The sequence below is a fragment of the Tenrec ecaudatus genome, chromosome X (genome assembly GCF_050624435.1).
Source record: "Tenrec ecaudatus isolate mTenEca1 chromosome X, mTenEca1.hap1, whole genome shotgun sequence".
Taxonomy (NCBI): domain Eukaryota; kingdom Metazoa; phylum Chordata; class Mammalia; order Afrosoricida; family Tenrecidae; genus Tenrec; species Tenrec ecaudatus.
The window spans coordinates 88,539,236-88,551,810 of NC_134548.1; positions in this window are offsets into that span (position 1 = coordinate 88,539,236).

Genomic DNA, 12,575 nt, shown 5'->3' on the forward strand with positions numbered 1-12,575 from the left:
TTTCAGGGTTTGGCCTCTTCTGACATGTCCAAACCACTTGCGAGGAAGTCTCACCATCCTTGCCTGTAAGGAGCATTCTGGCTTATTTCTTTCAAGACATTTTGTTTTTTTCTTTTGGAAGTCCATGGAACTTTCAATGTTCCTCACTAGCACAATCATTCATATGCCTTGATTCTTCTTCAGCCTTCTTTATTCACTGTCCAACTTCCACATATATATGCATTAATGAAAAAGACCATGGCTTAGGTCAGGTGCACCTTAGTCCTTAGAGGCACATCCTTGCTTTTCAACACTTAAAAGAGGTCTTGTGCAGCAGATTTACCCAATGCAATGGGTCATTCAATGTCTTGACTGCTGCTTCCATGAGCATGAATTGTGGTTCCAAACAAGATGGAATCTTTGACAACTTCAATCTTTTCTTCGTTTACTGTGATGTTACTTACTGATCCATTGGTGAGGGTATTGGTCTTCCCTTCCTTCCTGCAACAGTTTCATTGGCACTTCATCCATATATCATAAAATTCATTAGCTCAATCTCATCAAGAAGTGTTGTATAATCATTACCACAATCAATTTTAGAATGTTTTCATTTTTCTTGTATGCTTTGTTATTCATGTAATTATTTTTTAAATTGTGGCCAAAACATATACAACAAAATATTCTCTAATTCAACAACCTCCACATGCACAATTCACTGTCCTTGATTATTTTCTTCAGGTTGTACAATAATTATCCTTTTCCAAATTATTCCACCACTATTAACATAAAAATCAATGTCCCCTAAGCAAAACTTCCTCCTTCTTCCATGGTAACAATAGGCCAAGTTTAGTCCCCCCCCCTTTTTAAGTAGTATTCACATATCATACACTATGATAGTTATAGTTAAATTGTTATTTTTAGTTAAGTCGCTTTTAATAAGAGTTGTATATACATCATCTCAGCCAGTTATAATGTTCCCTCTGCCTTCCTGCATTGATTGTTTTCTCCCTTATTCCCCTCACCCTCTCCAATCCACACCCCCAATTCTCCATAAACCATTGCATCAGTTATTGTCTCTATGCACTCACTCCTTCTGTGCTTCATAAACTGAGAAACCTAACAGAAACAATAAAAATTAAACAGAAGGAAAGTAATAATAATAATATAAAGAATAAGAAAGAAAAAAATCAATTATATTTTTAAAGTCAGAGAGGAAATTTCTGTCGTGGAGCAATCAAAAAATACTTGAGCAGGGAACAAATTCAAGTTGGGTCAAGATTGAGGTCAACTGACCAAGTATTATATTGTACCATGGTTCGATATACCATAACTAAGTTTACCATAATCTGTCTGGTAGTAAAGCTGTTTTGAGTTCCTTGCCTGTGGCTAGAGGGTATCTGCTAGAGACTTAATCTGACTAGATAATCTGCAGATGGATTTTGGATTCCCACAATCGTCCATCACCTTCTACAAATTGGGTATTCGCAATTTAACCTTTGAGACCTTTACTTTCATGATGATTGGATTTTGTTATCATCTTTGGGTCATACAGGCTGGTGTGTTTCATTCTGGTTTTCTTTACATTGAGTTGGGATCTGTACTGAAGGCTGCAATCTTTGGTCTTCACCATCACGTACTTCAAGATCTCCTCATTTTCAGCAGGCAAGGTTGTATCATCTGCACAGAGCAGGATCATGCTAAGCCTTCCTCCAACTCTGATGTTGCATTCTTCTTTATATAGTCCAGCTTTCCTGATTATTTGCTCTGTGTACACATCAAATACATATGATGAGAGCATATAACTCTGAAACACAAATTTTCTAACTTTAGACTATTCAGAATTCCCTTTATTGTTTACAAAACTCCTTCTTGATCCATGTACAGATTCTGAAATGCCATTTTCTTCAAGACTATCAATAGTTTTTATGATCCACACAGTTGAATGTTTTTGCATGGTCAATAAAACGCAAGCAAACATTTTTCTGGATTTCTGTTTTCAGCCAAGACTCATCTGATGTCAGCAATATTCCATGCCCTCCTCCAAATCTGGCCTGAACCTTCAGCAACTCCCTGTCAATGTGATGCTGCAACTGTTGTTGGATGACCATCAGCAAAATTTTACTGGAATATGATATCAATGATATTATTCTGTTGGGTCACTTTCCTTTGATATGGGCACAAATATGGATATCTTCCAGTCAGTTGGCCAAGCAGCTGTCTTCCAAATTTTCTGCAAAATGAGTAAGTGCTTACTGTACTTCATAAACTTCTTGATATATTTCAATGGGTATTCCACCAATGCCTGGAGCCTTATTTAGCTTACGATTATAGTATAGCTTGAACTTCTTGCTTCAGTAGCATTAGTGTTTGCTCATAAGCTACCTCTTGAAAGCATTGAATGTTGACTGGTTCTTTTTGATGCAGTGACTCTGTATTCTCTCCATCTCCTTTGGATGCTTCCTGCACCCCTCAATATTTTGCCCATAGACTATTTTAATATTGCAACTCAAGGCTTGAATTTTAATTTTATTCATTCAGTTTCAGATCTGCTGAGCGTGTTATGCCTTTTTGGTTTTCTAACTTTAGGTCTTTGTACTTTTCATGATAAAATTTGATTTAGTCTTCTCGTTACCCTCTGAAACTTTCTGTTCAGCTCTTTGACTTGACAATTTCTTCCATGTGCCTTAGTTACTTGTGGATTAAGGGCAAGTTTCAGAGTCTCTTCTGGCATTCACTTTGATATTTTCTTTCTTGTCTTTTTATGACCTTTTGCTTTGCATGTCGATGTCATTCCAAAGCGCTTTAAGTCTTCTGTCATAATGTTCAGTGTGTCAATATATATTCTAGATATATTCTCAAATTTCAGGTTTGATTTCCGGGAGGTTTTATTTTAGCTCTCACAGATTTGTTTTCATCATCTCAAGCTTCAAACTGAACTTACCTATGAACAATTGATGTCTGCTATTTGTTCAGTCCTCACCTAGTTTTAGCTTCTGGTAGAGTTTCTCCATCATCTCTTCCCACAAATGTAGTCAATTTGATTTCAGTGTATTATATCTGGAGAATCCCATGTGTATAGTTGAAAAGAGGTATTTTCAGTGAAGAAGTCCTTGGTTTGCAAAATTCTATCAAGCGAGCCCCTACTTAGTTTCATCAAGGTCATATTTTCCAACTACTATTCCATGATTTTGTTTCCAACTTTTATATTCCAATTGCCAATAATTTTCCACGCATCTAGATTGCATATTTGTTACAATTCAGATGGAAGATACTGTTCATGTTCTTTGCATTTTTCATACCAAATTTGGTGCCTGGTATATAAATTTGAATAATTGTTATATTTATTGAATTTTCTTGAATGCAGATACATATAGCCCCAACACATACAGCATTGTACTTCAAGATCCATCTTGAAATATCCATATTGAAGATGAGTATAATGTCGTTCCTCTTGATTATTTCATTCTCAGTATAGTAAGCCATATGGTTTTCTGATTCATAACGGAAAATACCAGTCTGTTTCAGTTGTTTTATGTCTGGAATGTTGATTTTATGCGTATCATCTCACTTTTTACAACTTCCAATTTCCCTAGATTTTTAATTCATATATTCCAAGTTCTAATTATTAATTGATGTTTGAAGCTGTTTAATCTCCTTTTGAGTTGTATGACATCAGCAAATGAAGGTCCTGAAGGTTCTACTCCCACTGGCTTTACATTATCCACAATATTATGGCTGACTCTACTTTGAGAAGACATCTCTTTTTCAGCCATATTTTGAGTTCCTTTATCTGGCACTATCTCTGACGATGTGCTGCTTCCCTTTTCCCGAGGTTGTCGATATCTGACAATGTATAAGTTCTGTCTTTACGCTTTAGTGCTTCATAGTCTGTCCTTATTCTTGAAGCTTTTCTGAAACCTGTACACTTTCGGTGACCATACTGGTATTTGAAATACTGGTGGCATAACTCCCAGCATCAAAGTAACATACAAGCCAACATAGTATGAACACACTGATAGCCAGGTAGTGGTGGAATAGAATATTATGCATCCCTAAAAATCAGTGATAAAACCACGAAACACCTCATCACATGATGGACCTGGAAACCCTTAAGCTGAGTGAAGTTATTCAATCACAAAAGGACACATAGTTTATGGGTCCATTCTTCTAAGGATAAACACAAAGACAAAAGCAGACTTTTGCTCTCAGGTCATGCAATCTCCCAATCCAGTCTCCTAAGCAACCAGGTAGACAGCTTGCCTCATGTCTATGAACATATATCACCCCTTTATTTGCACATCTTAGAAACTACTTTGCCAGAGAGCCCTCACTGCAGATGGGGTCAGTTTCTCAAGATGGGGGCAGGGGGAGAAGATCATTTGCCTGATGCAATAAAACATTGCAGTGAGGTCATCCCAAATCAACAGATGCTCCTACAAGAGTGTTTAATGAATCTTGCCAGAAATTCAAGTTAAGACCTAGGGGCTGGGGGACATGTTTGTCTCAGAGTAGGTGAATATACTTTCTTGGGGGGGGGGGAACTAACCTATGGGGAAAAACACTTAACAATACTTGTAAAGAACCCAAGGGGATAATACTCCTGGTATTATGTTCCTAATGGACCACTATTGACCTAATATATATCCAGCCCTTTGTGACCCAGGCCTCATGCTCTAGAAAACGTGGACATTAGTCTCTGTCCTTTCCAGGCATGCAGCATCCTTCATAGGCCACACCATAATGACCTAGGTAGCATGCTATAGAAAACTGGGGCTTTAGACTCTGTCCCTTCCAGCCAAGCAGCATCTTTCATAGGCCACACCAGAAGAACTCAATTTGGAAACCTCATTAAGTAAACTTGGATTTCCCTTAAACTTGTCTGTAGCAGACTTAAGGCACTGGCATATTCTCTTGGACTTAAGACTGAAATGCCTTCATATGAGAAAAAAACAGGTGATCTCTCTCTCAAGGCTATGGAATTGGTGATTACCGAACATTGGTTCGGATCTCTTACTTTGATGGTGGCCATTGAATGACGGCCCAGGACTATAACATGTTTACTGTCTTTATGCTCTCCTTGCTTTTCTATGACATGTGTTAGTCTGGCAGGTATGGCTGTGAATGAGTGTGATTAAAATTTTTGCCCAATCCCAACCCTCTTTTTTTTGTTTAAATAGTGTCTAGTCACTTAAGTTTTGAGTCTGTATGAGTCAAACATTCTTGCTTTGCTATATGAAAAGTTGGCCTATACATGTATAATTTCCTTTTATCAACAGTAATTTAAATTATATATTATTGACTACATTAATTATACTATCAATAGTATTACTTTATGCTCCTATGAGGATAATTTATCATGTTCTCTATTATACAGTGTTAATGATATCTCTGAAGTAAACCAGTGACATATATAAACAATAGATATCTGCACAGATTTTGGGTTTACTCCCAATCATAGCCTTAACATAAGAATAATGCATTCTTATGACATCACTTTACAAATGCAGTGCTGTAGCAAAGTGTGGTGAAGAAAATAGATGGTATTTTGCTAGCAGAAAGAATAGCATTTGGGATCCTAAAGGCTTGTTTTAAAGTAAGATGCCATCTAAATGTGGTATTTGCTAAATCCACATGGAAGAAGCACACCAGCCGGTGTATTCCAAGAATTGTAAATAATAAAATCAAAACTCATAGGAAGGATTGGTATTAGAACTTTATCTTCATCAGCAAGTACACCAAGTCCTCCTCAGTTTCATGAAGCAAAGTTGTATCATTGGAATATCACAGGTTGTTAATAAGCCTTCCTCCAATCCTTATCCTGATTTCCTCTTCATATAATCTAGCTTCTCTGATTATTTGCTCAGTGTAGAAATTGAATAAATAGGCTGGAAAGATACAGCCCTGACACAGACCTTTCTTGATCTAAACCATGCAATATTCCTTTGTTCTTTTCATACAATAATTATAGGTTTCCCGTAAACACAAAGAAGCGTTCTGGAATTCCCACACTCCTCAACGCTATCCATAGTTTGTTATGTTCCGCACAGTTGGATGCCTTTGCATGGATGACTGGAACCTACTAAAAATAAGGCACCTGTGTGCACCGAAAGGATAAAAAGAGAACCCGAAGACTGGGGAAAATATTCCCAACCATACATGGGGCTGCTTTCTAAAATCTATAGATAACTGCAGCACCTCAAGAAAAAATATAATCCAATTTAAAAATGGGCAAGGAACATGCACAGACAATTCACCAAAGAGACATCCAAACAGTCAACAATAGCTGAAGAAATGCACACGATCACTTGCAATCCTAGAGATGCAAATCAAAACAATGGTGTGATTGATATCTGGCATTGAGAGCAAAGTTAAAAAGCAATAAACAGAAACAAAATCCCACTCAGAGTATAGCAAATATTGCAGAGGTTACTGGTGGGACTGTAAAAATGTGCAACTACTGTAGAAAACCATACGGCACAACCTAACTGAGACACATGAAATTGAAACCCCCTGAGATCCAGCAATTTCTCTGCTAGCTATATACCCTAGAGAAGTAAGAGCTATAACATGAAACCACAAATGCACATCTATGTTCATATCTACCCTGTTCACAAGAGCAAGAAGATGGAAAAAACCTAAATGTCCATCAGAAGAACAATGAATAAGGAAATCTCGATAAATAGAATACTATGCATCACTGAAAACAACATGGCATGGATGGACTTAGAAAACATTATGCTAGGTGAAATGAGTCAACCACAAAAAAGACAAGTATATTATGGCATCACTATCATAAAGAAAATATCAAGACAAAGTTCTTCATATCAAAGGAAGCAGACTTTTATGGGTTACCAAGTAGACGGAGCATTAAGGAGGGAAGAGGAAGCTATAGCTGTTAACTCAAGTGAAATGGAAGATAGTATTCCACAAGGAGAAGAGAAATGAAGGGGAAGGGGAAGGGCAATCTGTCGGGGAGGTGTTGATATGTAGTCTAAATCATTAAACGTAAAATTCATGGCCTGAAATGTAAGCCCGCATCTAATTCACAATAAGAAATTGTTTTACAAAATGATATAAAAGGAAAGAAAGAAAAATATCCAGAGGTGGGTTTATCACCAGAATTAATTCAGTTCCGCAGAAGCTTTCTCAATTTGGGTTTTCTTCTATTCCCAGTGGCTCTCCTCATCTTTCTGTCCCAATGTGTCCATTGCTACCTCTGTCAGCTACTCACATCTCTTCTTTACTACCTACCAGTGAGTGCAAGGACAGTCATTTCTACCTCTATCCTGACAATATTAGCCACTCTGCTCTCATCTTCTTTCTTTCCTCCAAAGCCTGTAAAGCACAGACTTAAAATCAAACATGTTTAAGCAGAGAATGTTTAGCACAATAAATTCGTAAAGTGAAATATCTGCTTCAAAGGGTAAACACGATATTTGAATGGTTAAGCTCACTCTAGAAAAGAGGCTTTCACAAAAGGATCATGGCAATGTGGATATTATGAAATACCCATTGGGGAAAAATTCCTCTCACATTTGAAAATACTCATGTGAAGTTGACAGAGCAGGGTTGCAAGTCCTGGGCTACCCTTTAGCTCAAGTTACAGCCTTCACCACTGTAACTCTGGTCAACCCAAGCACTTCTGTGTCCTCCAGAGTATTATTCCATTATTTTTATAGCAACAACCCTATTATTCTATTAATAAACCTCAATTTAAATTATACACAGAACACAAAGATATTAAAAGAAACAGCATTAAGAGGCACGGTAGAAATAAATAGCAAAAACTTACCAAATATATTATAAAACACACAAAACAATGTATTGTGAAAATCATCCTTGTACACCAATACATTTCATAAATCTACACACAGACACATGCATACCCAACACACAGGCCCCTCCATTTCTCTGAGAAAAGGCTGATGCTTCCTGTCTGTCACAAACCTGAGTGGTCACAGACAAGGCAGTATGTCTGGAACATTCTTCTCACACACTGGATGTCTGCTTGATTGAGGAAAAGCTTCTCCCTCACTTCTGCCACCATTATGCAAAGTTCCTTTGAGATCACCAAAGGTACAGTACCTTTAGTTAACAGAGAGACACTGCTCCAAAAGCCCACTAATGAAAAAGTATTCATTTTGGAACAGAAAAGTTCAATCTATGCTAATTTATGCAGCAGCAGGTTATAAAATATTTCTATAGCCCAAGTGTGTCTGGAATCAGTAGATGCAGAAAAAGGATAAAGCAGATGTATTCTTAAAAGCAATTATGCTGATGAGCCCTAATCTAAACCCTTAAATGTATTTACCAAATGCTGTTTTAAAACCAGTTATTCTGTTGTCAATTCCAACTCATGTGTCAGAGTAGCTTATGGGTGTTTTTCGGGAGTAGATTGCTGGGTCTTTCTTGGAAGGCACCTCTGGTTAGACTGGACACATTCAGTATGCGCACATCAACCACTTGCAGCACTCAGGGCCAGGCCAGATGCTGAGTAGCCATGTGAGCACTCATAACGACATAAAGGGTGCTCACTGCCATTTCAGTGTGGGTGGGTCAGCTCACTGCAGGGTTTAGAATGAGGGGAAGCCGAGGGAGACTGGGTGACTGACACTGTTATAGTCTGCCTGTGATGGCCTTTCATTCGGGCAGCACCAACACAGTTGTGAGACAAGGACTGTACTGAGATAGAAAAGTACAGTAAGTGAATATGTATGTGTGTGTGTGTGTGTGTGTTGTGTTCTTTGTTTCTGTCCAGCCACCCGCCTGTGCCTTTCTATTACTTGTACTCCTATCTGTGAATGTCCAACACAGAAGCTTCAGCCTGTGGTCCAAGACAACCCATGGACTGTATCACTTGAGCTTGAGGCTCCTTTGATAACTGATCTGCCATGCTCCTAGTATGTACATCACTTGAGTTTGAGGCTTGTGTATCCTGTCATCTTTCATTGCTTGAGTTTGATATCTCATCTGGGCCTGCTTTTGTTACTGACCCACCCTGCTGTTTGCTGCCTGCCTTGCCTGAGGAAGGACTCCACTGTCTGCTTCCTTGACCTTGGATCTGGCAACCCACATGAGTTGAAGGACTTCCAGTATATTAACTGTTCCATGAAAGTGAGTTGAACTGAGCCCTCTGTGCTGCTGTGTGGACTAATTAGCTGTTATCTTCCTTCTTTCTGTATAAACCTATCCTTTTCTGTATATATAATCTTAAGTATCCTGGTCTTGTTTCTCTAGAGAACCCTGCCTAACACACATACCTAAAAGATTCAAAAAAAATGAGATCCTAAAACCTATCTTCTTAGACCACAACACTATAAAATTAGTAATCTACAATGAAATGAGAAGAAGCATAAAGAAACGCATGGTGTTTGAACAATAGAATACTAAAAATGATTGAGTAATACATGAAATAAGGGAGGAAATTTTTAAATTTCATGGAGATAATAATGATAACAATGTATTATATCCTTTGGGATACAACAAAAGCTGCAAGCAGGGGACAATTTATGGCAATCAACATGCACATGAAAAGAAGAGGTAAAATCTAAAATCAATACTCTAACACAACACTTTTAAGAACTGGAACAATGACAACAACATAAACTATCCAATAAAAGAAGGGGAAAAATCATCAGGCTCAAAGCAGAAATCAACGATATGGAAAAAAAATCAACACTACAAGAAACTGTTTTTTCAAAGGATGAACATTATAGACAGAATATTGTCAAACTTAACAAAGAAAAAAGAAGGCAAAACCCCAGAATAAGAGATAAAAAGGTAACATCACAACAATTTCAAAAGAAATGAAAAGAGTAATAACACGCTACTATGAACTATTGTATTAAAACAAATTTGACAATCTAGAAGAGATGGATGGATACCTAGATATACATCATGGTCTCAAATTAATGCAGACAGACATAAAACTCAACAAATTCGTAACAAAAGAAGAAATAGAGCATATCATTAAGAAATTTCCAACCAAGGAAAGCTCAAGATCAGATGGTCTCACCAGGGAATTCTACCAAGTATTTAGAGAAGATCTGACCCCAATACTACACAAAATATTTCAGAACATAGAAGACAATACACTCCAAAATTCTTTCTATAAAGCCAGCATAACACTGATCCCAAAACCAGGCAAAGAGTTCACAAAGATATAAAATTGTACACCAATATCTCTCATGAACATAAATGCTAAAATCCCCAACAAAATTCTGGCCAATAGAATTCAACATCATATCAAAAAAGAAGTTACAATGGCCATGTGGGACTCATTGTACGGATGAAAGGATGGTTCAGCAATAGAAAAGGACTCAATGTAATCCACCACATAAATAAGGCAGAGAATAAAATCCACATGATCATAGGAATAGATGCAGAAGAGATATATGACAATACTCGGCACCAATTTTTGATCAAAATACTCAACAAAACAGGAATAGAGGGTGGAATCCTCAATATGATAAGAGCCGAATGTGAAAAACCAACAACTAATGTCACGTTCAAACAGTTTACCAAAAATGAAGTACATATAGCTAACAAGCACATGATAAACTGCTCATGATGATTAGCCATCGGGTGATGCAAATTAAAACGACAAAGAAATACCACCTCACACCCACCATGCTAGCCCAATTACAGAAAACAGTAAACAACATATATTGGAAGGCTTTTGGAGAGAACAAAACCGGTATACACTGTTGGTGGACTTGTAAATACATACAAGCACTATGGAAAATGATATTGTGATACTTAAAGCAACTGGTAATTGAAATTCCATATGATCCAGCTATGCTATTCTTAGGCATGTACTCCAAAGAAATAAGAGACACAACGCAAATGGATATATGTTCCACATACTTTTAGCAGCACAGTTCACAATAGCAAGAAACTGATACATACACACAGTGGAATACTATGCAACCCGAAAAACTAGTGATGAAGGCAGGAAATACTGTATGACATGGAAGGATCTGGATATCATTATGCTGAGTGAAGTTAGTTACTGGCAAAAGAAAGAAGAGTGTATGAGTCTACTACTATAAGGAGAAACATATTAACCATAGAGACCAAGTCCCAAAGGAGTAGAAATTCTGCCAGCCACCATTCCCCTTATATCAACTTTATAAGAATCAACTTGATAGGGGAGACCTCACATCAGCTGGGGTCACCCCTTCAAGAAGGGTGAAAAGAGAGAAGACCATTCATGTGATATTATACAATATTGAGAAAAGGCTATGACAAATCAACAGGCTCTCCATAGGCATGAGGGAAGAACCTTACCAGAAAATCAAGTAAAACCGAGGATGGAGAGGATCTAAATTTCAGAGGCCGCAATTATAGTTCTGTTGGTGGGTATGGTGGGTAAAGGGGGAGGAGCAAACTCACATTGGGATGGCATGCTAAAAAATAAATGTAGGGAACCTAAAGGGAGTATAAGCCTGGTTCTATATTCCTGGGTATGCACGTCTAATATGTTTCTAGCCGACCTTCAGTGAACCACACCATGGGCTAACACTATGATGACTTTCAATGCAGCCCTTACAGGGAACATGGATCCCCCAAGGGCCATACCAGAAGGACTTAACATGGAAACCCAACTGAATGAACAGGTCCCTACCTCAAAACTATAAGTACCCTTGGACGTAGGACTGAAATTCTCTAGTGCGAATTGAAGCAAAGGATGGAATTGAAGCAAAGTCACCCCATGACTGTGGTGGCCATTGGACCTTAGGTGGAACCCCTTGTTTAGTGGGTGTCCAATTAAAGTGTACCCAGAATCACTATATATTTAGTATCTCAATGCTCACCTTGCATTAATATGACATGCATTAATCTGATAGGCAAGAATCTGCCCTTATAAAGAAATATTACAGGACATTTTCCCATAGCACCAACACCCATGCTTAATGTGAACAGAGCTCAATCAAATAAGAAATCAGTCCATACAAAGCAACAACTCACGGTTGAACTGTACTTAAATAAACTCATATCAAAAATACCTTAAATTCTATGCCATTGGATTAATTATTGATGTTATCAATTCAATCACTTTATGCCCCAGAAGGATGAGAGACAATGGTTACCTTTTTTGTTTGTTTTTTATTGTTGCTGTTGGTTTTTGTTTGGGTCATAATATGACTGCCAATCAGAGTCGTTCATAACCCTGGAGATGCATTCTGTGTTCCTACTCAGTTCTAGCCCCAATCCAAGAATGGTTATTTCTTAATATATAGCCCTACTGGAAACTCACCTTCATGAAGAGATCACTGAAAATAAAGGTACTATGGGAAAGAGTGGTGAAGAAAGCAGATGGTGCCTGGCTATCAACTGGAATAGTGTCTGGGGTCTTAAAGGCTTGTAGTCAAACAAGCAGTCATCTAAGTGACGTGGCAACTAAATCTACATGGAAGAAGCAGACCAATCTGTGTGATCCAAAGATTACAATAACAAAATCCAAATATGGTGAAGGGAAAAGCATCAGAGGTTAAATTGTGAACACTCAATTTGTAAAAGTCTATAGATGACAGGTGTGAGTCCAAAATCCACCTGCAAAGTATCCAGTCAGATCAAACCTCTGCAAATCCCTT